The sequence below is a fragment of the Camelus dromedarius genome, chromosome 13 (assembly GCF_036321535.1).
Source record: "Camelus dromedarius isolate mCamDro1 chromosome 13, mCamDro1.pat, whole genome shotgun sequence".
NCBI lineage: Eukaryota > Metazoa > Chordata > Mammalia > Artiodactyla > Camelidae > Camelus > Camelus dromedarius.
Genome location: NC_087448.1, coordinates 31,840,991 through 31,850,321, shown reverse-complemented (window position 1 = coordinate 31,850,321; position 9,331 = coordinate 31,840,991). Strand labels below are relative to the sequence as shown.

Here is a 9,331-nt window from a genome sequence, read left to right as displayed (position 1 = left end):
TGTGTGTGTGTGTGTGTGTGTGAATACAGACAGACAGACAGAAACAGAGAGATAGACAAATTTAATGGGAATAACTTCATTGAGAAAGAAGTTAACATGTAAAGTAAGGAAAGGACAACTTTTGAATTTGACCCGGATAGGCATTCAAATAATGATATGCCTTAATTGAACAAAGCATTTTTCTTGTTTTGGTGGGCAACACAAAGCAAAACCACTGCGCTTTCTTGAAAATGAAAATTAATTCTATGTTTCAGAACGAAGTGTGACTAAAAGGTTTCTTAAAATCTTGCATTTAAATTTTGTAACCATTGGCATTGTTTCCTTGTAAGTACATTACAAAATCTTGAAAACTATTACTCCTGCTTTTCTACACTCCCCAACCCAAATCCCCCTTCTACACCAGAAATGAAAGACTTCTATATAACCAGTGATTTTTAAATCACTCCAACCCAATTAAAGTAAATATTATCTACAATTGTTATTTCTCACAGGTTACAGTAAGCCATGTAACTTCTCCCTTGCACAAGCACAGATAGAAACATATTCATAGGCAGAAATGATAATGACACATCCACACTGCCATTACTGATTACAGTATAACTATAAGTTAATACTCTAACTCTATTTACCTGGATTAATCTTTTATGGTTATATAACTATAAAAGTTATTTAAAGTAGGTCAGAGAGCATGCATTTTTCTATTTGTGTCAGCATCGGCTAAATGTTACAGAGAGCAGAGCTGGGTCTTACCCCTTTGCTGACCTGCTGGCCACTTGATTTTAGTCCACACAGTCTCCCTGGATCACTCATGGGAAAAAAAGAACTAGCTACTAGTGAAAAGCAATACAAGTATAATAACCTTTATTGGATTTAACTTCAGGACCTTACCGAAATCACAAAGAAAATTCTACAGGAATAAATAGTAAATAAATATTATTTTTGATAAAGTTTACCAAGTATAAAGTAGGCACCGTGGCTCATCTCTTTGAACTGGAATCTTATCCCACATTCTTTTTCAGTCCTATCATCTCCAATCTTTAAAGAAATCATTATTTTCTATTTGTCATTTTAGATGACTGTCATGATGACCCCAATCTGGACAAACTTTAATTGTAGAAATAGCTGCTACTCTTGCTTTCATGGGCTTAAATATGACTACATTACTTCCTCCATCAGGGGATGTAATGTTAAAATGTACTTGTCATTCATACTGGCATTGACACTTTGTCTAAACATTGTGGGTAAGAGCTCCTCTTTGGGTCACTGATACTTGAAATATTGGAATAGCTTCTATAAAATGTAACAGATAAATGAGCTTGAAAGAAAACACTATTATCATCCACTTGTGCTGTCCATGTTCAATAAGTAAAAGAAAGACAGTAGAGAACAACAGTTGTGTATTATTAGCAAATACACCTCTATTGGCCAGGGTTCTCCAAAGAAACAGAATAAATAAGGGATTATATATATTATATATTAGTGAAATAAATAAACATATATATAAAGAAATTAATCATATACAAATATTTATATATTAAATATAAGGAGATTTATTATAAAGAATTGGATCACATGATTGTGGGGATGAGCAAGTCTGAAATCTGCAAGGCAGACAGGCTAGGAATTCTAACAGGACTTGAAGCCGCAATCTTGATCAAAATTTTTTTTTCTGGGAATCTTATTTTTGCTATTATGGCCTTCAGCTGATTTCAGAGGTCCATCCACATTTTTCAGGGAAATTTTCTTTACCTCTTTAACTGATTGTGAACGTTAGAAACATCTACAAAATACCTTCATGGAAACATCTAGATTAGTATTTGAATCAATAGTTAGAATCTAGGGCCTTGCCATGTTGACACATAAAATTAACCATCACACCACCATTTGTGAATTGCTTTCTATGTCACATTAACTGTTCTGTTATTCATTGGCTTATTTAAAGTTAGAAATTAGCAATTTAAATAATATATACAATGGGCAAGGAGCACCGCTCAGCCACTGTGTACTGTTGTCCTGCAGTGGGCAGCAAGGACGGGAAATTTATGCTGGTCCACAAGGTGATGCTGGAGGGCCAACTAGAGGCTCTTCCAAGACAGGTTTGATGATCTCTCCCACATCAACTGTAGGGAGATGAACCAGAGCCCCTCCGAGCAAAGCACACAAGATCTTGTCTCCAGTTGCTGGCCAGAGCCCAGTGTACCACTCCAAGGAGTTTGAGTTCCTGAGGGCTTCTTTTTCATCACTGATGGCTTTGAGGAGCTCAAGTCCTCTTTCTACAAACCCCAGGACCCCTGGTACCTCTGCTAGAAGAATAAATGGCTCACAGAACTTCTCCTTAGCAGACTGATTTGGAAGAAGCTTCTGCCTGGGCCGTCTTTGCTCATTACCACCAGGTCATGGCTTTGAAGAAGCTCCACATTTGCTCAAAGGTCCCAAGCATGTGGAGATCCTGAGCTTCTCCGAGACATAAAGGAGGGAGTGCTTCTACAATTATTTCCCCACTGTGGAGCAGGCGGCCAAGTCTTCAATGTCATGCAGGACATTGAATTTCCCTTCACACTATGATTTGTCTCCACAGTGTGCTGGGTCATTTGTACCTGTTTTAAGCAGCACTTGGAAGGTGGGAGTGGGTGTGGCGGGGTGAGACAGATGTCCAGGACCATAACAGCAGTTTACAAACTCTCCTTTCCGAGTCTGATGCCAGGGATATCTCTCCCTCCATCCACATAAGCATCCTCTAGAAGGACATCAAGTGTGCAAAGTTCTACAGCTTCATCCACTTGAGTTTTCAGAATATTTTGGCAGCCATGTACTATATCCTGGAGGGTGGGGAGAGTGGGTCTAGCCCAGAACAGAACATGAGGATGTTGTTAGCTGAGTACGGGTTTTTAGAAAGGGGTTTCTTGGCACCCCCAGTCCATTTCCTCTTTGAACTCCTGAACGAGGAAATGAGAAGCAACCTGAAGAAAAGTCTTGCTAGAAGATATTCCTTGCATCAAGATGGAACTATTGGAGTGGATCCAAAGCAAATCTCAGAGCAAGGGGTCTGCCTGAAGTAGGGCTCCTAGGAGTTTTTCCGCTGTCTTTATGAAACTCAAAGAAGGAGGAATTTGTACAACAGGCCCTGAGTGACTTCCAAGTGGTCATGGTCAGCAACATCACTACCTTGAGTTTCTGCTTTTTGTATGAAGAACTGCAGGAACATCTCAATGGTGCACTTATTCAGGGCTGCCTCCAATGTGGACAAAGAAGACAGGGTGAGGTGCTACAGGTACAGTCAAGAGGAACATTTTACCAGATGCCCACAGTGAAGAGCTTGCTGCTCCTCTAAGTGCTAATCTAAATCTGATAAAGCTGGTTTTGTACCTGCAGCCCCCCAAGAAGCTAGGGGTAAAGCTGCTGTATCAAGGACTCAGACACCCTAGCTGTAAAATTCAGAACCTGAGGCTGAAGCGGTGCTGAGTTTCTAGCACTGCCAGTGAGGACCTCACAGCATCTTGGATAGCTGATAAGAATTTAATAAGGATGGACCGAAGGGGCAATGACCTGGGGCTTCCAGGCAGGATACTGCTTTGTGAGGGGCTCCAGAATCCCAGATACAGGCTGCAGATGATTCAGTGGAGGAAGTGTCAGCAGGAGACTGCTGCTTGCCAAGACATTGCCTCCATGCTCAGCACCAAACATGCTAGACAATTTGAGTTGAGGCTCTTGTGTGAAGACTTAAGGCACTCAGTCACTGGCTGAGAATCTTGTGGTTGAATATTTGCACCTCACTGCTGCTGCCTCTGAAGACCTGACCTCTACCCTCAGTGTGAATCAGCCTAACAGAGCTGGATCTAAGCTTCAAGGGCCTGGAGAACCCAAGGTGCTGGGATGTGTAAGGGTTTCAGGCACCCCAGTGGAAACCCCGGACTCTCCAGTTAGGCATTTGCTGACTCAGATCTGCAGCCTGTGAGGGTGTCTCTGCTATGCTCCAGGCCAGCCATCATTTCTGGGAGTTGGAGCTGAGTCTGAATGATCCGGAAAACTAGGGTACATGGTTGCTCTGTGAGGGGCTATGTCCCTACTTAAAAACTCCAGAAACTATGACTGGAAAGCTGTCAGCTCATAAGAAAAGTTTGTGAGGATCTCCCTTCTATTCTGAAGGTTAACCCAGACCCAGAGCTTTATCTGACCAATAGCACCCTGGGAAAAACAGGTATCAGGCTGCTACACAAGGGCCTGGGTTATTGTAGCTGCAAAAGTTGGGTCTTTTCATTATTTGGAAGGGACCTGAATAATGACCCACAGAAGACTGGCAGCACTTTGCCTAACAAAACCTTAGACATCAGCTGCTGAATGGTTCTGTCTGTTGGTTCTTCTCTTGTGTCAGGAGGGAGGAAGATCATGCCATGACCTGCTAATCAACATAATGATCAGGCTTTTTATTTTCTCAAGAGATAAATTTACATACAGAATAAATCCTTTCTGCTTGGGATTTATGCAATCTACATATGACAGAGCTTGGAATTTTAGTTTGAGGAATGTTGGTGCCACAAAGAGAATTTATAGCAGGGTCCCAGATGATTCTAGCACAGAAGCTCTCAGCTGAGGGTGATTTTGCCCCATCAGGAGACACTTGACAATGTCAGGAGACACTGAGGCAGAGGGAGCCACTGGCATTTAGTGAGTGGAAGCTAGAAGTACTGCTAAACTTCCTACAATGCACAAGACAACCCCTGCAACAAAGTATTTTGCATACATGTCAATTGTATCAAAGGTGGAGACCTTGTTCTCAAATATTAATGGTGCAATAAAGATGTTAGACCATCTAGAAGGCTGGTGTACCTTAGAATGCTTGTTATGCCAACAACCCTAACAACAACACTTGCAGTCTTCTTTTGCACAATGATTCTGTCCCTTGGCTGGAGCCAACTGGACCATAGTTGGACACCTGCCATATTAACCAACTATAGGTGACCAATAACCTGTCCCATGCTTTAGATGACCAGAATTTCACATTTGGTGATTTGAACCAGGAAACTTCAGACAAACCAATGATTGTAGAGAAATTTCAGAAGAAGGCCATGAGCCTGCAACAATAAAGCCTTAAGTGAAGCTATCTAGAAAGACCAGAATTTATGGGAAGCAGAGGAAATTTGTAGAGATAAAATATTTGGTAACCTTGTGACTTACAAAAGGTTGAAAAAGAAGTAACTCAGATTCTGAAGACATCATTCCTGTGGACATCAATAAATGTCCCATAACTACCCACATGAAAGAAAGAAAGAGAAAGAAAGAGAGATAGAGAGAAAGAAAGAAAGAAAAGAAATAAAAAGAAAGAAAGAAAGAAAGAAAGAAAGAAAGAAAGAAAGAAAGAAAGAAAGAAAGAAAGAAAGAAAGAAAGAAAGAAAGAAAGAAAGAAAAGTGTTGATAGTGAATTATGTAAATTAGCTATTTGAAGAAGGCATTTATTGGGCTCTTAAAACTTAGTGTATAATTTTTTTTAGAAGAAACTGAATACAATCTTCAAAACACATACATCAAAAAATTTAATTAGCTACTAGGATGAAAAGCAAGTTTTGTGTTTACCATTTGTCTGATGGGAGTCACTGTTTTTGTTTTTGTTTTTTATTTCACAAGGGAAATAGATTTCTGTTGTTACTGACAATATAAGAGATTTCTCAATATTTTATGTTTCCCTTATCTTCATCTAATACATTTTAAAGTTATTTAAAGTGCATATACAACTTTTGCCTTTTCAAATGTTTTAATAAAAGTGTGGTGACATAGTTTGATCATTTAATGGCTGTATAATAAACTAAATAATGATTAATTCTAAGAAGCAATTTGTTTCAAGAAATGACCAACTAGTCAACACTTCTAGCAACTTTAAATTATCACATTTGCTAATTGGATTTGTGCTTTTCTAAAGTACAATGTGTGAATCATGTTTTGCAAAATTAATTTATTACAATTATTTTGCCTTAGAAAAATGATGTAGACAATGTACCTTGTGCACATTCTGAAAATGACATGGTATCATATGAAGGACAAATAAAGCTGTATAATTGCATATATACTCAAAAGTTTATAGATGATATTAATGATTTGAAAATAGTAACGACTTTAATTTTGGCAAATTCCAATTTTGGCAAACACTAAGTTTGACAAATCCTGCTAGCATTCTGCCAAAACATTTCTCTCCTTCACCCATAGTTATAGGATTTCAGCCAAGCACAGGATGGAGAATGTTCCTTAGCTTCTCTTGCATTTGCATGTGGCAATTTGACCAAATTCTCTCCTATAGAATGAGAGCAGAAACAATGTATTTTTCACTGAGTGTATTTGACTTCTCCACCCTCTCTTTTCCTCCTCTCCTGAATGAACTCATACTATAGCAGAGCCAAAGAATAAAGGAGGCAAAGATGGAAGGACCTGAATTTGTTGAGAAGAGCTTCTTGCTGCCCTTAGTCATCTTCCCTGGATTGTTAAATTACTGACAAATTAAGGCTGTATGTACCATACATTGGTTATTTTTTTTAGAATATTTTAATATAACAACTAATTTCCTAGGAAGCTACCCGGATTAATTTCCTGAGAGTGTTAAAACAAATTACCACAACCTGTGTGGTTTAAAATATCAGAAATTTATTCACTTACAATTCTGGAGACCAGAAGTCCAGAATCAGGTTATGAAAGGCTACTTTCTGTCTGGAGGGAAGGCAGCTCTAGAAGAGATTTCTTCCTTGCCTTTTTCAGCTTCCAGTGGCTGCCAGCCTTCCTTGGGGCTGCATGTCTTCCTTGGGGCTGCATCACTCCAATTCTGCCTCCATCTTTAACACCACCATCTTCTCTTCTCCCCAGTCCAACTTTTGTGTATTTCTCTATAAGGACTCTTGTCATTGGATTTGGGGATCACTCAGATAATCTAGAATAATCTCATCTAAAGGTCCTTAATGTAATTATATCGGCAAAGGATACTTTTCCTAAATAAGATTATTCAGGTGTTCTAGGGGTTAGGATGTAGACATACATGGTTTTGGGAACCACCATACAACCTACTACAGTATCTTTAAAAAATCTTATGGATTTTTTGTCTCTTTTCCACTCTGTAGCTGCACTATCTATAATGTTTTGTATTGGTCACATAAACATTCAATAAGGAGTGCTTAAGCCTTTAAGTGGAGTCTTTCACAATTTTACATACCGGTTATAAATAGGAGTTCACAGTCTCTAATTTAACTGACATTAAAATAAGATTTATCTGCAGTGATTGAGTTTAGAAAAACAGAAAATAAAAAAATAGTAAATAATCAAATTACAAGTCTTTTCAAAAATTCTTTTCTTTTCTTTCTAGGAGTGAAGGATCTATGTAAAAAGGGATTAAAATGCCAACAATTCCACTGCAGACGCTGGCCACGATCACATGATGTTAAAATGGGACTCTTTCTACCTCAATTTCAGCTGAAGCATAAACACAATAAAATCCAAGAACTCTTGAGACAGGTAACTTAAAAATTTTTTAAATGAGAATTTCTAAAGAAGATTTAACTTGGAGAGACGTCTGTGTGGCTGTTTCCAGAAGAACAGGAGACAGGAATGAAAGGATGCATTTCTAATTCCAACTGTAGTGAGAAGGGCTTCAACAGAACCACTGAGAGCATGTGCTGTGTGCTTTGGTAATTGGTGGATATGAAGGACTAGTTCCTGACTCATGCTTAGGAAGGATCAAATTACCTGTGGGTAGCAGGGTAAAGGCTGCATCTGCCAATAACTGTTCTCCCTTCTTGGAGTGGTTAATATGTGCATAAATCCCAGTGGCAATATATGAATTCTTGCAGTAGGGTCAGCCTAGCCTCATGTTAGAAGGGAGTCTTCCCAAGAGGGAAATCTGACAGAGCAAAAAATCCCAGTAGTAAGAGAGTTCCTGAGGAAGGAGCTGCAGATGAAATAGTGACATGGCCCACACAATTGGAAAGGTCTGGTGGGGTAAGACTCCGAAGGACCCAAAAAAAGCACCCACAAGGCAAAGTCATTCTTAAACATCCACCATGCCTACAGTGAGCCAAGCTTCTTACAGCATTTTAAGTAGAGTTAAGACGTTTGTGTCTGTCAATCTAACTTCTCCTCCTCCTGCTCTGGGAAAAGAGATAAGAGTTATGAGTGAGAAAGAAAGAGGATAGTCTATGGTCCTCTCCAGGAAATAGGTGGCAATCCTGTAATAAGCCCCAACTTGGAAATGAGAAACGAGGCTGGGATGGGGGATTTATTGCCAATGAATACAGTTTGCTGTTAAACATGCATTTATTACACAAGAAATTGGTCATGCATAATTGATAATGAGGTAAATAAAATTACAAAAAGTGGCAATTGTGTTAGCTGTTAATTTTCTCTAAGCTACCAAACAACACTCCCTAGTCTTTGTCCCACCCTTCTCCTCATTTGTCTGTAACCATCCACTCCATCATTGAGAAAATCTATCTTCCATCTTCTACTATCTGTTCACTCAGTTGTTTAATCCAGTGTGATGTATAGTCATTTTGGAATTCTTAACTCATGCCCCCAGAGGAAACACCTTTCTCAACTGGACTGTAGTACTGGTGTAGAGTTCCCTTTGCCTTTTGTCTTTCATACTCTACTCAATTCTGAAGTTAATTAGGTTGGCCCCTCTTTTCCACCCTATTCTGTAAGGTTGTTTCATACATTTATAAGGCAGTTAGATTTTTTCTTTTTTGGTCACATTCTTTATTCCATCCTGGAATTTTCTGGCTTCCTTAATTTTTAGAAAAATGTACATACATTAAATGTCATTCTTTACGCTTTATGCTTTCAAGTTCTGTAGACTTTGAAAATGGGATAGGGTCATGTATGCCCAGTTACAATGTCATAGAATTTCACTGTTTTAAAATGCAATTCTTTTTTGCTTCACTTATTCAATATATTTCTTCCAATTCCTAGCAACCACTAATGTGTTTACTGTCTTGGTAGTTTTTAACTTTTCTGGAATGTCATATAAATGGAACCATACAATATTCAGCCTTTTCAGACTGGCTTCTTTCACTTAGCAATGAACATTTATACCCTTGTGTGGCTTGATAGGTTAACCCTTTTTAAATTTCTTACTAATCCTGCCCTATATATATGCACTCCTGTTTGGTTTTTGTTGTTATTGTTTATTTGTTTCTTAATTCATTAACCTATTGAAGGGTATCTTGATTGTTTCCAGTTATAGACAATTATGATTTAAATTGTTGTAAACTTTCAGGTTTTTGTGTGGACGTACTTTTTCAGATCAGTTGGGTAAATATCTACAAGCATGATTGTTGAATTATATGTTAAGATAAAATTT

At 38.6% G+C, this 9,331-nt stretch overlaps 1 pseudogene; it reads left to right on the top strand.

Annotated features, from left to right (window-relative positions):
• Positions 1–721: 721 nt before the first annotated feature.
• Positions 722–4,338, top strand: LOC105088012 (NACHT, LRR and PYD domains-containing protein 12-like; annotated as a pseudogene).
• Positions 4,339–9,331: the final 4,993 nt, after the last annotated feature.